The 12,843-nt window shown below is 35.9% G+C and overlaps 1 protein-coding gene and 1 long non-coding RNA gene across 2 annotated transcripts in view; one reads left to right on the top strand and one right to left on the bottom strand.

Moving 5' to 3' along the window:
- The window catches only part of LOC105465663 (phosphodiesterase 7B), a 333,358-nt gene that overhangs the window by 252,337 nt on the left and 68,178 nt on the right, over positions 1-12,843 (bottom strand). The window lies entirely within an intron of this gene.
- LOC105465666 (uncharacterized) overlaps positions 9,968-12,843 on the top strand; it is a 67,454-nt gene continuing 64,578 nt past the window's right edge. The window contains exons 1-4 of the long non-coding RNA XR_977696.3: positions 9,968-10,046; positions 10,211-10,335; positions 10,905-10,961; positions 11,624-11,734. This is a non-coding gene — a long non-coding RNA (uncharacterized lncRNA). The remainder of the gene's footprint in view (positions 10,047-10,210; positions 10,336-10,904; positions 10,962-11,623; positions 11,735-12,843) is intronic.

The following is a 12,843-nucleotide window of genomic DNA, read 5'->3' as shown; positions in this document are numbered from 1 at the left end:
ACTAATATTCAGTTGTTTTCTTGGCCTGCCACCATTCATACCTTCACTGTAACTGAGGCCAACATTCTTTCAGAGCTCTTTGTTAGTGAAACATTTCTTCATCCAAACCCCAAGAGTAATTTTTATTTTCAAAAACATGATCTTGTTATTAACATTCTCAATGTCATCTATACAAACAGATCACACGTAATTCATGTGCTATCACTCGCATTGGATAATCAAAGAATATTATTTTACAGAGATCACTTAGGCGAAATTGAGGAATAAAGGAGTAAAATTATGGAATGGATTCACATAAAGGTTTAAAATCAAGATCTGGTCTTGAGTATCTTTAACTACTTATTGGGCATGTGTGTTAGTTATAGGAAATCATTACTAGTCTTTATTTTCAAATTTGAACCTGTATGTGGCTTTTACTTTCTAAAAAGGAAAGTAAACCTCTTTTTTGACCTTTAAAGTGGAAAACCTTTAAGGTAAGGCACATTTTACAAAAGATAAAATATCAGCCAACCTATTAACATCTGATGTTTCAAATATGTGGTTAGGTGAGTTGGCAAGAATATTTCTTCATAAGGAAACTATTTTGATTATCAGAATAATAAAGTCAAAGGGCTCTGGCAAAAGATACCTTTGAAAAATGGATATGAAAAATTATGCAAACTTTCAATGACACATAGAACTCCAAGTAGCCTCAGAAATCTTACGGTGAATCATAAAAGTATATTGTAGTCTTGGTCACGCATGTACCATTAAGATACATGGAAGCTGAATATCTTGAAAATAATTTTTATAGCATTGTTGATTATTCTTATTTTCCAGCTCAGCTACACAACCCAGCATCCTAGGGTCTCACTTGATTTCATCCTTTCTCTCATTGCCTGTCTCCTCCACTTCCCTCCAAACTCCAAATAACTGAATGCATTGCCAAGTCCTTTTACTTCTACTTCTCAAATCCATTTGACTTTCCTTATTCTACCATGGGCCCTCAGTTCTCACTGCATTCTCATCCTATGCTTAGATTTCTGCACAGCTGCCCCAGGGACCCTCTTTTCCTAGTATTGCCTCACTCCATTCTAATTGTCACATAGCAGCCGGAGTGATCTACTATCACCTGAGTCAGTCACCTCCCTGCTCCACAGCCTCCCATGGTGATACAGTTTGGCTCTGTGTCCCCACCCAAATCTCATCTTGTAGCTCCCATAATTCCCTTCTGCTGTGGGAGGGACCCAGTGGGAGATAACTGAATCATGGGGGTGGGTCTTTCCCATGCTGTTCTCATGATAGTAAGTCTCACGAGATCTGATGACTTTATAAGGCAGAGTTTCCCCATACAAGCTCTCTCTTTGCCTGCTGCCATCCATGTAAGAAGTGACTTGCTCCTTCTTGCCTTCTACCATGATTGTGAGGCCTCCCCAGCCATGCAGAACTGTAAGTCATCAAATCTCTTTCTTTTGTAAATTGCCCAGTCTCAGGTATGTCTTTATCAGCAGTGTGAAAACAGACTAATACACCTGACTACTCTTTTCCCTCAAAATAACGCAGAATTCTTAGTCTGACACACAAGGCCTTCAAGTTCTGGCTCTTGCTCCCTAATCACACACTGCTCTAGTTTTACTGAGCTATTTCTAGTGCCCATTATTCTTCCTTACCTCTGAGCCCCTGCACCTCTCTTAGAAGCTTCCCCTTATCTGTCCTTCAGGTTACAGCTCTGGTATCACCTGGTCCTCCTGGAGGCCTTCATGAACCTCCACTGTTCTGTCAAATGCCTCTTCTAAGAACCCTCGTAGCACCATCTGTTGAGGCATCAATCACATGAATGGAATTTCCTAGTATCAAATCAGGGAAGGCCTCTAACTTCTTTTCAGTGTTGTCCATTAGAAATATAAAGCAAGCCGCATAGGTATTTTTAAATTTTCTAGTAGCTGCATTATAAAAAGGAAAAGAAAACAGGAAAAAACTAAAACAACCCCAGTGAAGTTAATTTAGTAATATATTTCACGTAAACTAAGATATTATCATTTTAGCATTAAATTAACAATGAAATATTTTACTTTATTGGACCAAATGTTTGAAATCTGCAGTATGTTTTATACTTATAGCAAATCTCAATTCTAACAAGCTATATTTCAAGTGCTCCGTACCATATTAAGACAGCATAGTTATAGATAAAACTCTTACAGGAAATAATAAATGCTTGTTTGTTTTATTTTGCACTTCCTGTGTGCTCATTGTAAGTTTTAAGTATTCTTGAATCATTTTTGTAAAATGTAAATTTTTGTAAAAAAAAAAATATGGTGTAACAAGACTCTCAAATTAGAAAATTTTATCATGTACTGAACAAAAACAATGACTTGATATACTGGATTCTTTCACTGTTGTTTACCACACCAACATTGTGCAAAACAAAAGTAGCATGCAGAAGAACCTTCCAGATAGCACTTGATAATTGCATTGAGTGTTATTAGGTATAAAAATAACCCAGTTCTTACTATATTTTAGGCTGTAAAAATTTTGCACAGTAGGTCTATACTTTGTTATTTATTTTAGGTTCAGAGGGTACATGTGCAGGTTTGTTACATGGGTAAATGCATGATGCTGAGGTTTGGTGTACCAATGATCCTATTACCGAGGTAGTGAACATAGTATCTGATAGTTTTTCAACCCACATTCCTTCTCCCACCCTCCCACTTCAAGCAGACCCCAGTGTTTATTATTGTTCCTGTCTTTGTGTCCATGTGTAGTCATTGTTTGGCTCCCACTTTTAAGTGAGAACATGTGGTATTTGGTTTTCTGTTCCTGTTAGTTCATTTAGGATAATGGCCTTTAGCTTTGTCCATGTTACTGTAAAGGACATGATTTTGTCCCTTTTTATGGCTAAGTAGTATTCCATGGTGTATATGTATGTGTGTGTGTGTGTATTTTATATATACATATATATATATAAAAAATCACATTTTCTTTATTCAGTCTGCCATTGATGGGCATCTAGGTTAATTCTGTGTCTTTGCTATTGTGAATAGTGTTGCAATGAACATATGAATGTATGTGCCTTTTTGGTAGAAATATTTATTTTCCTTTGTGTAGATACCCAGTAGTGAGATTGCTGGGTCAAATGGTAGCTCTGCTTTTAGCTCTTTGAGGAATCGTCACACTGCTTTCCACAGTAGCTAAACAAATTTACATTCCCACCAGCAGTGTGTAAGTGCTCCCTTTTCTCTGCAACCTTGCCAACATCTGTTTTTCTTTTTAACTTTTAAATAACAGTGGGCATTCTGACTGGTGTGAGATGGTATTTCATGGTGGTTTTGATTTGCATTTCTCTAATGATTACTGATGATGAGCATTTTTTCATATATTTGCTGGCTGCACTTCTTCTTTTGAGAAGTGTCTACTCATGACTGATGCCCATTTTTTTAAATGGGGTTATTGGTTTCTTGTTTGTTGTTTAAGTTCCTTACAGATTCTGGATATTAGACCTTTGTTGGGTGCATAATTTGGGACGATATTCTCCCATTCTGTAGGTTGTTAGTTTACTCTGTTGATGGTTTCTTTTGCTGTGCAAAAACTCTTTGGTTTAATTAGGTCCCACTTGTTAATTTTTGCTTTTGTTGTCATTTCTTTTGGGGACTTAGTCATAAATTCTTTGCTGAGGTCAGTGTAATGCCAGAATGGTATTTTCTAGGTTTTCTTCTAGAGTTTTTATAGTTTCAGGTATTATAGAGGTTTACAATAGCCACAAAAGAATAAAATTCCTAGGAATATAGCTAACTAAGAAGGTGAAAAATCTCTTCAATGAGAATTATAAAATGCTTCTGAAAGAAATCAGAGAAGAGACAAACAAATGGAAAAACATTCCATATCCATGGACAGGAATAATCAATATCATTAAAATGGCCATACTGCCCAAAGAATTTATATATTCAATGCTATTTCTATCAAACTACCAACATTTTTTTTATGTAGAATTAAAAGAAACTATTCTAAAAGTCATAGAGAAACAAAAAAGAGCCCAAGTCACCCAAGTAATCCTAAGAAAAAATAACAAAGCTGGAGGCCTCACACTACCTGAACTTCAAACTATACTACAAGGCTACAGTAACCAATCAACATGGTACTGGTACAATAACAGACACATTGACCAATGGGACAGAATAGAGAACCCAGACATAAAGTTAAATGATTTTAAAACAAAGCATAGGAAGCATAAAAATAAGGTTATCAGATTAATTTAGCATACACGTTAAAGAAAAAACCGGAAGCAATGACAAAATGTATTGTTTGTGAAGAAGAGACACATTTTCTCCAGAAAAAGCTCATTAAACTATATGCTAACAAGTATTTTATAGATGAATAGGCTGCTATTGAAGAAACAATTAGAATTATGGTACTATAACCTAAGAATAATCTATTTAATAAGAACATGAATTCAACATACGTCATTAATTCAAACAGCTACATTAATTCAAAGACTTCATACAGATTATGCAGAATCTCTATGAGTCAACGTTTTGAGAGTATCATTACTGCTGATTTTTCTTCTTTGTTCAGTAGGTTTATGCAGGAAAAGATAAGGAAAATTTATTAAGCCCTTGCTGCACAGTAGAAGTGGTTAGGTTGGTTTGGATGGGGTTCAGGACATGCCCCCGCAAAATGTGGTGCATCGTGACATTTGAGAAAGCAGTAGAAACAGGAAGGCCTTTCTGACCACCACCCTCTACCCCTGCTCTTCTCTCCTGAAGGAGGTCATAAAACCTAGGAGGGATTTTCTGATCTTCACCTGAAGCAGGTCATATGACCCTCTTTGAAAAGTGCTCTCCCTGACAAACAGAGAGCCAAATCATGAATGAACTTCCATTCACAATTGCTTCAAAGAGAATAAAATACCTAGGAATCCAACTTACAAGGCATGTAAAGGACCTCTTCAAGGAGAACTACAAACCACTGCTCAGTGAAATAAAAGAGGACACAAACAAATGGAAGAACATACCATGCTCATGGATAGGAAGAATCAATATTGTGAAAATGGCCATACTGCCCAAGGTAATTTATAGATTCAGTGCCATCCCTATCAAGCTACCAATGAGTTTCTTCACAGAATTGGAAATAACTGCTTTAAAGTTCATATGGAACCAAAAAAGAGCCCACATTGCCAAGACAATCCTAAGGCAAAAGAACAAAGCTGGAGGCATCATACTACCTGACTTCAAACTATACTACAAGGCTACAGTAACCAAACCAGCATGATACTGGTACCAAAACAGAGTTATAGACCAATGAATAGAACAGAGTCCTCAGAAATAATACCACACATCTACAGCCATCTGATCTTTGACAAACCTGAGAAAAACAAGAAATGGGGATAGGATTCCCTATTTAATATATGGTGCTGGGAAAATTGGCTAGTCATAAGTAGAAAGCTGAAACTGGATCCTTTCCTTACTCCTTATACGAAAATTAATTCAAGATGGATTAGAGACTTAAATGTTAGACCTAAATCCACAAAAACCCTAGAAGAAAACCTAGGTAGTACCATTCAGGACATAGGCATGGGCAAGGACTTCATGTCTAAAACACCAAAAGCAACAGCAACAAAAGCCAAAATTGACAAATGGGATCTGATTAAACTAAAGAGCTTCTGCACAGCAAAAGAAACTACCATCAGAGTGAACAGGCAACCTACAGAATGGGAGAAAATTTTTGCAATCTACTCATTTGACAAAGGGCTAATATCCAGAACCTACAAAGAACTCAAACAAATTTACAAGAAAAAACCAAACAACCCCATCAAAAAGTGGGCAAAGGATATGAACAGACATTTCTCAAAAGAAGACATTCATACAGCCAACAGACACATGAAAAAATGCTCATCATCATTCGCCATCAGAGAAATGCAAATCAAAACCACAATGAGATACCATCTCACACAAGTTAGAATGGCAATGATTAAAAAGTCAGGAAACAACAGGTGCTGGAGAGGATGTGGAGAAATAGGAACACTTTTACACTGTTGGTGGGACTGTAAACTAGTTCAACCATTATGGAAAACAGTATGGCGATTCCTCAAGGATCTAGAACTAGAAGTACCATATGACCCAGCCATCCCATTACTGGGTATATACCCAAAGGATTATAAATCATGCTGCTATAAAGACACATGCACACGTATGTTTATTGTGGCACTATTCACAATAGCAAAGACTTGGAATCAACCCAAATGTCCATCAGTGACAGACTGGATTAAGAAAATGTGGCACATATACACCATGGAATACTATGCAGCCATAAAAAAGGATGAGTTTATGTCCTTTGTAGGGACATGGATGCAGCTGGAAACCATCATTCTCAGCAAACTATCGCAAGAACAGAAAACCAAACACCGCATGTTCTCACTCATAGGTGGGAACTGAACAATGAGATCACTTGGACTCGGGAAGGGGAACATCACACCCTGGGGCCTATCATGGGGGGGGGGGGGGAGGGGGGAGGGATTGCATTGGGAGTTATACCTGATGTAAATGAGGAGTCGATGGGTGCTGATGAGTTGATGGGTGCAGCACACCAACATGGCACATGTATACATATGTAACAAACCTGCACGTTATGCACATGTACCCTAGAACTTAAAGTATAATAATAATAATAATAATAAAAAAGAAAAGTGCTCTCCCTATACCCAGGGTATAGGAGTCAAAGATACTGAGATACCAAGAAGAACGTGAACACACAGGTTTTGCTAAGCTTCCCCCAGTTCAGTACCATTAGACCACACCCTTTATCCTCTAATCATATTTCTTTGTGACTGCCCACCCTTCCTCAAGCCTTTCATAAAAAATACAGAAATTTGCCTCATTATTCAGGCTTCATTTCCTAAAGAAGTCTACAGTGTCATGAAAAACTTATATAATCAATTGATATTCTTTTCTTTTGTTAATCTGTCTTCTATAATAGCGCCCTCAGCCATGAACCTAGCGATGGGTGAGGAAAATCCACTGCTTCTCACCTACAATTTTCAACACACAAACAAAGGGCAAAACATTGTTTCAAAAAGTTATGCAGTTTGTGCAAAATGAATGTCAGGGGAAAAAATAGTCAGGCTAGTGCCTTGCAGAAACACTATTTTTGAAAAGCTATTTGGGTGGCATAGGAGAGCCTAAGCTGTTAAGAAGATTTTTCAAGCAAGGCGTTAAGATCATTCTAATTGTAAATGTTATTAAACCAGGGCTTTCGCTTTTTTGTTGTCTTTTAAGACTTATTTAAACAATATGTGCGGTATTCGTTTCGGATTTTTTTTTTTTTTTTTTTTCATGCTGAAGTCCCTAGGGTGTTTTGTGGCAAGGTACTGACAAAAATTCATTTTTGCTGAATTTCCTCTAGTGAAATAGTTCTCAAAAAATTGATTTCACTAGTTTGCATGTCTTGCTGATTTTTGTAGTAAACAGAAGCAGCTCAGTTTTGCAATGTAAGATCACATTGTAGTCACACTTAAAATTTTAAATAATGTGTCAGCAATGAAATAAATTTGACTGAAAGTTCAAGTGAATATCTAGCTGAGGTAGAGAGTGAGGTATGTCCTTTTTGGATAGTCTGAGGGATTTTAACTGACATGTTGAACATCTTATAATGTTACAAGATAACATTCCCCAGTGTTCGCTCAAGATCTAAACTGCCTGAGGACCCTGCTACGGACTCTTTCCAAGTTGAACCCTTGGCAGTTAGGGAATGTAATATTTGTTGGGTATTTTTAATGATTTATTTTTTAAATATTAAATTTTCTACTTCTTTTCTTTCAGCCTCTGTTTCAGTTTAATTGAATAATATCTTGAGACAGATTGGCATACAAACTGTTAAAAATGTTCATCATTTTCAGCTACTTATTCATATGAAACAAGATTTTCCCTATTTTACAAAAAAAAAAAAAAAACCACCCAAATATAGAAATACAGTGTGTGCTGACTTTGACATAAAACTATATCCATCACCCATCCTTCAAATGTTTGTGTTTTTAGAACAGCCTCTTTTTTTGTTGTTGGTATTTTAAAAACCAACCTACCCACTCAACCTAACCACTTCTACTGTATGACAAAACTTAATAAATTTTCCTTGTATTTTCCTATGCTTCTCACTGATTGACTTTATAAGTAAATGTTATACTTTTACATTAAAAACTACATAGTACTATAATACTTTGATCTCTTTCATTTATTAGAAATTGTGCATAAGATTCTGCCATTCAAAAAAATAAAAGAAAAACAAAAATACTTAGAGGTGACATCCCACAGAAAAAAAAAAGAGATTCCACTACTCAGAGTTTGACATTCACTGTTCTAAGCAAGCATTATGTGGTAGAACAATTTCTGGTCCTGCTACCAGAAGACCTGAGTTTAGTTTCAGATACACCAAGTAGATGGTGTGACTTTGGACAAGTCACCCTGCTTCTCAGGCTCTCAGACTGCTCACCTATACACAGGGCAGGTTATGGCATTCCAGGGAAATTGAGGAAGCGAGGATGGAGCTGGAACAGAGAGACTCTAGAGGGAGCAGAATGTGGGGCCACCTTCAAAGCTCTACCATGTGGTACCATATCCTTTGGATAGACTATATCTATTTCTCTACATCAGAATAATTAAATTGTTTCTAATTTTTTAGATAATGAGGAGCATTGTGATGAATGTATTCTTACGTATTTTTAGGTTAGGAAATTTTTCTGGAATAAGAATTATTGAATGAAAGAATAATAGCTTTAATTTTTTTTCTAAATACTTTCTGTAAAACACATTTCTAGAAAATTTATTCAAATTTTGGCCAGAATTGAGTGAGAGTGTCTGTACACCTTCCTATCACTAATTGTTTTTACATTTAAAAAAATTTGTCAACTTGATAAGCAATAATGTATTTATTATTGCTTTCATTAGATTTCTTAGATTACTAGTGAAGTTTAATATATGTTTGTGTCCATCATTTCTCTGAATTTCTTTTACTGTGTACTGCTAACCATCTCAGTTGCTATTTTTCTACTGTGTGGTTGGTAATAGTAATTGTTTCATAAAATTTCTTTGATTATAAAGGATATTAATTCATTGTCATATTTTACAAGTGTATTATCAAGTTTGTCACTTGTGTTTTAATTTTATAAAATTTCCATATATAATTTCTACATTTTTATGTTGTCAAGCTTGACATTTGCTCTCACTCATGACTTTTATGCCTTGAAACTCCTTCTGTATGCTAAGACCACTGTATGTGTACATTTCTATTTTATATTGTTCTTAATACAAACAGCTATTAATCTACTTTTTTTATGTTTTATCTGAGATTGGTATAACCTACTTTTTTCTAAAGAGTCAGCTTTACCTATACCATTTGTTGAATGATCCGTCAGTTTCCCATTGTTTATTAAGTTTTATTAATCTTATACTAAACATTTCATATATAATACAAATCATTTAGTGTCAATTTTACGTATTTTTAATATTCTATGAAATGCGATATTTATACAAAGATCTCTATATACCTTACAGATTAATTTTAGTTATCAGATATTTTTATAAAGTAATACTGCATCTGTGTAATAGCTCTAAGGCAAGTCATACATCTTCTTGGTGTTTCCATGCCTAGTGCAGAGTTTGGCATACATTAGGCACTCAATAGTAACGGAATTACATCAGCCTTTTTCAAGAGAAATATTCTATTTTGTGTGACAAAAGAAGGGACATAAAGTAGACTACATAGATTGTGTTGGCTACTTCAGTTTCTTTCTCTCTTTTTTTTTTTTTAAATAAACACTAATAAAACAGGATTGATATCTCTTGAAAGTTCTAGTGAAGCGAGGAGGTTTTCCAGAAGGTGGTTGGATCCCTTTATTAAAAGCATCTGTGCCATGGCCACTGGCAGAAGCCCAAACAGGCTGAAGTGGATGGCTCTGGGAAATCACAGCGAGATAGAAGACAGCCAAATTCTAAGATGGAACAAACCATAAAGTCATACTGCATCTTAATTTGATGACCCACAGGGAACGTCTTTCTGCCTCATCAAGTCTATAAAGCAAGGTATTTATGGTGTTCTTGTGCACTTAATAGGTAACAAGAGTAATGTATAATAATGCAATTACACTGACTTAACACAGACTGTTTCTTAAGGTATTCTGTTGTTAATTTTACTACTTTCATTTTCTCCATGTGTGATTGATTTTGCATTCATTGTTTCATAATAGATATCCATCTTCGGTGAAGCATTCAGAAAGCAAGTGCCTGGGAATATTATCTCAGGGAATATTCACATTAAAGAAGTCATATAATTCAAAAGATGAAAAATGCCATGTATCTCCTATCCAATATGGTAAGTAACAGCTGAGAGTCAACTCTGGATCATCTGTATAGTGGGGCGATAAAGAGCATATAAAATCATAAATAAACTCAGAGTGGTTTTTATTTTGGAATGGTTCCTGTACTTCCATATGAATAAGACAGTGACTCACTCCCTTGGGAATTCACAGTACATCAAACCAAATTAGGAAGCCAGGCAGCTGTGACCTGCTTTTGTAAGGGCCAAGAAAACTACAGAGTTTCACTACTGAACCTAGAACTCAAAATGATTCCCTGATTCCCATGCCATTTGGGACATGGGTGTATCTTACTGACTCATAAAAATGCCACTCTGGTCTTGTGTTTTCTCTTACCTTACCCAGAGTTGTATGTGAGGAAATAAAGGCTTGAGAGATCTTGAGGTGGCAGTTTACAGGAGGGCAAAAGGAAACAGGAGTTAGAATAAACAATGTTAGTTAGTAACAAGTTGGATGCAAGACTGACCTCATGCAATCTCTAAGGTAAATCCCCAAGATTTATTTTATATAACTACAGTAAAAATTACCCTCATGAATTGAGTTCTAATACTAATGCTCACTTCAGGTACATTGAATTGAAGGAGGGAGAGAGCTCTCAACAGCTTGTTCTCAGTCTGCTCCGGTAAGTTTTATTCTCCATTGTTTTGGGAATGCCTTCGGAAAGGATAGGAGTTGTGGTGATTCTCGAAATTAGAGGTTGGGATGAAAGCATAAGTGGTATTTTTTTAATAGTAGAAAGGGATGTGATGTGGAGAACAGGTTAGAAAGAAACTCTGGTTGTATTAATTTAGGATCTGATAATATTCCTCCAAATTTGAAACACTCACAACCTACCCAATAGTTGTGATTTTTTGGTACCTGGCTTAATTTTCTGTGAAGGTATTAGAATAAAAATTAGGAGATCTATTCTATTTCTTTATTTTCATTGGTGAATCAGCCTTGTTTCTTAAAGAAAATGGAAACCTGTTTTTATAAAGAATTATTTAGGTAGTAGTTTTCCTTGAAAAAAATAAATATCTTCAGAATGTCCAGACGATGGATGTATTACGCTATGAAAATTTTAATATAGGGGAACATCTCATAATGGAAACAGCTTAATAAGCAGGGAATTTCCATGCACTGATTTTTGTAGAAACTCTAGTATTATTTTTATTCCTTGTTTGGTTACAAGCAGTGTTCTCTTGGCTTTTGTTCACGGTAAAGCTTACAAAACTGCCTGTTGGGTTCTTTCATCATTATTGTTGCCACTGGAAGGGCTTTTACCACCACTTTTGCACTCTACAGCCTCCTGAATACATCTGTTCATCTAAGAAAAGGATTAAATTCAAGATAACCCTTGCCATCTGCGTTCTGTCACATGGTTAGGATGAAGACTGACACAGGAGACAAGTGACGGTAAGTTGGAAATAGCCTGTTATCCAAGAAATGACAGTTATTTCCTTATTTTATACTCGAAGTGTGGGACTAAACCAAAATATTGTCGTCTACACTCACTGACTTTAATAGGCGATCCTCCTCCGGGCCTGACCACTCCCAAGCTCTTTATGTCTTACCCTCTGTTATTCTTTCAACAAAGCTTGAAAATGAATAAGGAACTTTGCTGGCACCTGCCAAGAGAAAAAGAATTCACCACTGGCCACAACCAAGCCTGCATTGTTTATCAGAACATAAAGTTCGGTTGAAATCCCACAGTGACGTCATCCCCCAGCACTTACTGATGAAGCTAGGGACAATTCCAAGACATTTTCAATGGGATTAGGTACCCTGCGCAGGAAATGGTCAACCAGCTTGCACTTCAAAGACTTTTCCTCTACTTACGTTGTGCTTAGCTCTTAAAAGAAGTGGAAAGGAACCTAAATCACAGACTCAGGCTAAGTTGATTCTTAAAAGGATTCCAAGAGAACTTCATATGCTGTGGTTATTTTTCTATCGGTTGATAACTTGATGTAATTACTGGCATTTAGGTGACTCTTTTTCTGAAACATCGTTAGACTCATGGAGACTTTGTTCTAGGAATAGAAAAACATTCAGTATCATATGGGTAACACAAAAATAGTCCTAGAGAGACTGGTCTTTTAGGAGGTAGAGCTGCAAATGGTTTGAAAAGCAAATTGTCCACATTGATGGGGAGGGTCATGTATACCTAGGTGTTGAAAACTAGCATCAAAGAAATAAATTCTTAAAAGATTAAGAGATCAGAAATTTAGGATACATGTATTTAGATGGAAAAAGCAGCATGGAGAGGACTTGACATGCTATATGCCAGCTGAGGTGTTAAATATTTAAACTTTTTCTCATTCTATAATGCATGTGTTCTGTATTCTAATTGGAAAAGATATGAAGCAGATACAGGCACATTTCCTATTTATAGAAATGCATTATGATCTTGAATTCTCTTTTGCCAATGAAATTTTTGGATGACCCTACAAATATTCTTATAAAATTATTAAAGAAAATGACTAAGCTAAAATTAGTGAAGGTTCATGATCACTTTTTTAAAAATC

The sequence above is a fragment of the Macaca nemestrina genome, chromosome 5, assembly GCF_043159975.1.
Source record: "Macaca nemestrina isolate mMacNem1 chromosome 5, mMacNem.hap1, whole genome shotgun sequence".
Lineage (NCBI taxonomy): Eukaryota > Metazoa > Chordata > Mammalia > Primates > Cercopithecidae > Macaca > Macaca nemestrina.
Note: the sequence above shows the minus strand (reverse complement) of the source record. Positions and strands in the feature narration are given on the sequence as shown.